At 38.4% G+C, this 6454-nt stretch overlaps 1 pseudogene; it reads right to left on the minus strand.

Moving 5' to 3' along the window:
• Positions 1 to 608: 608 nt before the first annotated feature.
• LOC125528225 lies at positions 609 to 5948 on the minus strand (annotated as a pseudogene).
• Positions 5949 to 6454: the final 506 nt, after the last annotated feature.

The raw sequence follows: 6454 nt of genomic DNA on the forward strand, positions 1-6454 counted from the left end.
GTGTTCGTTGTATGTTGAACTTTGTATTTCCGTTATGCATTTAATGGAAAGGGGTTGTGGCCCGGGTCAAAAAAAAGCCCCCTTGGTGAAGTCCCAATGTTGATGTTACTTGGAACCTACACATTTCAGCTATTTTATTAAGCTAATTAAGACTACTTTTTATTGCATTTACCCCCTATTCTTTGGTAAAAAAACTAATGGGAAACACATTAGGATGCAGAGATGAATAGTTGGAATGCCGTGCCATTGCAATAGGTGATGTGTATTTGGAGCCAACTCAAAGCTAGAATTTAGTTCTATACATGTACTCCTAGTTTCTATACATGTGTGTGAAAACACACTAGGTATTCTAGGCCAGAATTTAGATGTTTTGTAGCTCATTTAATAAGGCAATAGAAGCAGCTTAAACCTGTCCAGGTTCAGTAGCCAAAGTACATTAGAACACGAATGCTTGTACTCTATGAATATGGCTGAATTCGCTACTACAAAGCTGCCCAGCTTTGCAGCACCAAAACCATCACTTTGTGCTCTAGTTAATAACCCATTTGTGTAGGCAAAGCTGCTTGGTACTGCTAAACCAAAATCAGTATTAAGGTATAATGGGTTACCTGTGTTTGTTTGGTGTGCTGCCGTGCCGTAAGGGAGAGATTGTCAATTCCAACAGTTGTGACCTGAGCTCAAGATTAGGGACATGAGTACAGTCAGAAATCAAGAAAACACGGCTAATGAAGATTCTATTATGTATCTGACAGCGTTCATGGGATTTGTCGATTTAGGAAATTTTTACTTCTTTACATATTATTAAAGAAGTTGATGTAAAATAAAATAAAAAGAACAAGGAAAGGGATATTCTTATAGCTTTGTTTCTTTTTGCTGCCACAGTATCATTCGTTGTTGAACACCATCAGTCTATCCAAAACAAGATCAACCCCAGTTTTGATTATCTTTACCTTCTCCTCTGCAGCATCCAGATTGGCCGATTCCATAACTGCCATGTTTGCATCTGTAAGCCCTATTATACATTTTAAAAAGAAGGGGAGAGATTAAGACTCAGTTTGTTAAATGTAAAAATAATCACTTGAGCCCGACACACCTTTGCATGACTCTCCGTTTGACTTTCTGCAGTCATAAGGCTGGCTTCAAGAAGTGGAAGACAAAATAAAATAATCAGCAAAAATAACCATTTATTCACATAGTAAATTATTGTGTGAAGCAATACACAGAGTAGTACAGGTTTACAGCGTCCATGGGATCTCCAGTGGGGAAAAATCCATACTCCTTGAGGATAGATGAAACGTGGTGAAAGACCTCCACATTGGGCACCTACATGACATACAAGCTGCTGTATAAGGCAATACATCGCTAACATAGATCTACTGTATATACAATGTAGCGACTATATAACCAATTGTAAGCAGCGAGATGATGGAAAGAATTGTTTGGAGGAGAAAACTGCAATTGTGGAATATGAGTTGGATGGCAATAAGTGTGCAGAAAGAGATATCGCATTCATTTCACTAGGTTTTATGAACTGCATACATAATATACATATTCAGATTCACCTAGATTAATGTATATTATTTAGCTTAAAGCATAATCTGTTTGCTTCCACAAGTTCTGTGTATTTAACTACTCCCTCGTCCCAAAATTCTTGTCTTAGATTTGTCTAAATATGGATGTATCAAGTCACGTTTTAGTATTAGATACATCCGTATCTAGGCTAATCTAAGACAAGAATTTTGGGACGGAGGGAGTACATGTTATGATCTAGGCGCTTCAAATGTAAGAGTCAAGAACTGCATCGCCCTTCGGTATATTTAACTACACATCACAGTTATTCAAATTCCAACTATTTCAAATCACTTTAATTGTTTTGTTTTGGTTTCCCAAAGAGAAAGGTGTCAATTTCTTCAGGCTATATGATCCAAATGAAGTTCAGACAAACTTAAAGAGGTTAGTCATAAATTGCATACACCATAAGAATATGGAATTGTTTGTTGAACTACATTGAACTGTCCTCCGGGGCCACAGACAAGTTACTGTAATGAGCTTCAACTCCCTGTTTCTTGGAGGACCTGGAGTTTGTAGGCTAAATAAAGTACCTTAAGCATAAATTTTTAGTCTAACATGAATAAAGAAGGCTCATGTCAACGACCTTAATATACCCCAGCTCCAGCACCTAGAATTTTTGGAGCTGGGAATCATGCCACACAACTGCCACCATAAGAATATGAAAATGCTCATTTCTGCCAATTCATCTGACATGCGTCCAGAAAATAAACAAAGAGAAATAACACAAGCACATGTTCTATATCCATGCACCATGCAACAACATTAACCAAACACTTGATGTTGATATGGCTGCTAAAATGATACTCCCTCTGTAAACTAATATAAGAGCGTTTAGATCACTAAAGTAATAATCTAAACGCTCTTATGTTAGTTTACGGAGGGAGTACAAGGCAGTGACAAAACCAGAAAATAGACATAAGTGAAGCCAAGAAAATATACTATGCTCATGTCAGATAATATTAATATGGAAATCGAGTGTTTCTGTCACCAATGTTTTCACTATTTATGCATGCATTAAGTATTCATTGTAAGATTCGCATTTCCATGACAAAAATGCATATGGTACTGGAAAAGGAACTAACATGCTCCTTCCAGTTGTAGTGAGTGAATTCAATGCAGAAATCATCAATAATTGTATCTATCATGAACTTCGTATAGCAATCTCCTTTGCAATATAATAATATCAAGCACTGTCTTAGAAGATAAAGCACAAAAGGTGTTCTTACAGTTTGTTTGTCTGTTTTATGGTGAAGATTAAAGGAAAGAAGTAGCCAAACAGGGGATTTGATGTGGATGAGTATATGGATAACTAATAACAGGCTGGTTTGTTACTAATACTTTTGACATAGAACATTTCATAAAAATAACTATGACAATGGCTTTACTCCTATCAGTTGTTTTCTCTTGTTTCATTATCCCTGCCATCACTTTTCCCGAGTGTTTATAAATAAGAGGGGTTTGAATCTCATTGCATTATATGACAGGCTAAACATTAGAGCAAGACTCAGCTATTCAAGCAACAAACCAATGTGAAGTGGATGGAAACTTTCTGAATCTAAGTAGCATCTTGGGTTTGAGATTTTTTTCAATTAACAAGAACATAATTTAGTGATAAAAATATTAGAGAAAATGTTAAATTGATATATAGCATCGAGCAAGAGAAAAGAAATACGCTTCTTGAAAAAATATTCACAAACTAAAGCATTCTCACACATAGTATCAGAATGTGCTTCCATGAAAAGAAAGACTAGGGCATGTATTTTTTTAAACAACATAACTGACAATAGTAAAAATACAACTATTAAGTAAAAGGCATCTGAGTCACTGCAGCCGCAATATACAAAAATGCTTACCTCAGAATGTGCTTGAATGTATGCAGACAGATTTTCACCGGCATAGGAAATTACATCAACAAGCAGCCATGCGCAATCAGTAAGTGCCTTCCTTTCCTCCAGAAGCTCCGGTGCCATTCCATGTGAACCTTTCTCCCATCTCAAGGAAAATGAAAGCCTCATTATATAGTTACTGATAAGGTCAAACCCATTTTTCTTACTACTGCCATTTATCTTGGAAGAACTGCCCCCACGGATCTGCTCTTGAGCAGCCAGTAGTAGAATAGCAGACTGGATGATTTTTCCATCCTCAATGTAATTGCAGAGCTCTTGAAGTACATTATTTGTTTTCTCTGCAAGCAGTCTAGTTGTGTCCAAGAAGATCTTCTGTAAAACAACAAGGAACAAAAACCTAAGTCCATTTAGCATTCATATGAAGCAAGTAATGTTGAATAATCATTCTATATATCACTGTTTTTCCTCCTATCAAAGTAATTACTAGCAACAGTTTTTGTATATTTTATTGATGAAAATTTATCTTTTACTATAAGAACATACACTGCACATGAAGTAAGAGAAAAAGGATTAACAAATGAAAACTTTACTTTCTTTGACAAGTTGAGATGAAAGAGTGCCCGGTACTTTGTATCACTAATTTCATTATAACCTATCAGGGGTCTATGGTATGACCATAGTTACTCTTTACGTCATGCTACAAAAGTAGCAATTCGTATTGGGAGGGAAGTGAAACAGACCATTTCAGGTAGACACAGTAGATGAATAAGCTTGTAGACATAATCCAGATAATTCTAGCTGCGAGAAAGATTGTACTCCAGATTGTCCTCTAGATACTTATGCAGACAAGTATTCTCAACTGCGACATGGAGCGGGAGTAGATTCTCAATGACATCATTGCCAACTGTGCGCACATTGGCTGATGCACCATGGCGTAAAAGCAGCTTGATCATGTCAACAGAGAACCTTTCAGCAGCTTCATGGAGGACGAAGTATCCATATTTGTTTATGCAGTTGGGATTGGCGTGCATCCCATAGAGCTCAGGTGCCATGCCCTCCAATACGACTTTTGCACATCGCAGGGCATTGAAACTGACAATGAAGGTTAAGGTTTGTGCGGTGATGGTAAGATAAGATGACATGCCCTGGCCTTCACAGTTCTCGAAAAATTGGAGGAAGCACCGGACACTAACCTTTACAAGGATGTGCTCCAATTTGGCATATATGTCCAAGAAGGCATCACCCACCCACTAGATGAGTCCGTCACAATTGAAGAAGGCAAACGGCGTCAGTTATCCAACTAAAAACACCACAAAATAACCTGTCTTTTGGTCTATGGAGGTGCTGACAACAATTGAAACAACAAAACCTTGTAACGCAAGCAAGTTGGTGTGCACTGAAGATAAAACCAAACATGAGGCACCAACAAGGAGAGAAGGAAAAGTAAGGGGATCTAAAGCTAGCATGGTTCAGGCATGCGAATACACATGTTCCTATCCAAGGTTCATATATGACAACAACAAACATATTGTTTCAGTAGACTTAAGTACCCTATAATATTACAGGGTTAAACAAAATAACTAAGGGATAAGTATATTTTTCGTCCCTCAGTTCTTTCGAAAGTATAGAAATAGTCCCACAACTTCAAAACCAGCAAAATCTAGTCTCTCAACTTCTCAAACCGGATAAGTTTAATCCCTTGTATTACTTCGAGTGGTTTCAGATTTAGTTTTGACCAAAACTTTGACATGTCATCTGGGTTTGACCGCCATGTCACCATCCAAGTCACAAAAGCGACTCCTAATCCCACCTCACTTCCTCTCTCGCGAACTCTCTCGTCCCCCTTCTCACAGCAATCATAGAGAGAAGAGCACGGAGAGTACCCAACACACCATACACTCAGGCATTTAGCTCGTCGGAGAGCAGAGAAGCAGCACTTCGGCCTCATGATTCCATAACCGTCATCCTCGTTCATGCGGCAGACGTCCTAGGCATACACATGGCGCCGTACGCACGAACACAACAAGCATGCCAGCAACACATCTAGCTAGGTGCACAAACAAGAAAGCATGTTGCCAGCCTAGCTAGTCAGCCACACGCAAATGCTGGGCGCCTCGGCCAACCTTAGCAAGCCTGCTGTGGGAGTTCAGAGGGTGGAAGAGAGAAAGAGAAGAGAGAGAGAGTGGAGAGAGAAAGAAGATGAAGTTGAGACGGACGATGATGTGGCAGGTCAACAGTCAAAACCATGCCATGTCAGCCCAAAACCACCAAAAGCAACTCGGGGGACTAAAAATATCTGGTTTCAACAATTGAGGGACTATGTTTTCCTGGTTTTAAAGTTGAGGGATAATTTCTATACTTTTGAAAGAATTGAGGGATGAAAAATATACTTTTCCCAATAACTAATGTAATGGAATGAGTCATCAATCAAATTATGTAAATGAAGGTAACACAAACCTTGGGAGCAGGGTCTGGGATGATTATGTCATTTGCCATGGACTTGGTGATCTTAATATCCCTTTCTAGCATAAGCTGAAAGAGAGAATGTCAGGAGTCAGCACTGGAAAAGAAAAAATAAGGCGAGAGGAATATCACACAGATGGATAGTTATCATACCTCCTCAACCTTTTCCAAATCAAAATCCTCAGTGATTTCAAAACAAGGGACAGGGGGCTTCGGATAATCATTTCTTACTGTAATTGCTTTATCCTTACCATTAACGTTATATTTGCTCAGGGCAAGTAACTCGCTTTTCCGCGGTGCATCAAATTTTAATTACATCCCTTTTTTTTGTTTTCCTGAAACAAGGAAGTTTAATCTCGAATTATGTTCCAAACAAGATTACTATACGGGGGCCACTGAAATAAATCCAGGATGACCCTGAGATAAAATGAGTCCTATCTAAAATGGGTCGTGGATCACTGAAACATGAACATATGCAGCAAATAGAAAACGATGTATTAACTCTGTGAATCCTGAAATGCAACAACGCTAAATGCGAAATGAAGGGACGCACAAGTTTCTGAAATACAAGT

The sequence above is a fragment of the Triticum urartu genome, unplaced genomic scaffold, assembly GCF_003073215.2.
Source record: "Triticum urartu cultivar G1812 unplaced genomic scaffold, Tu2.1 TuUngrouped_contig_4723, whole genome shotgun sequence".
In the NCBI taxonomy this organism is placed as follows: Eukaryota; Viridiplantae; Streptophyta; class Magnoliopsida; order Poales; family Poaceae; genus Triticum; species Triticum urartu.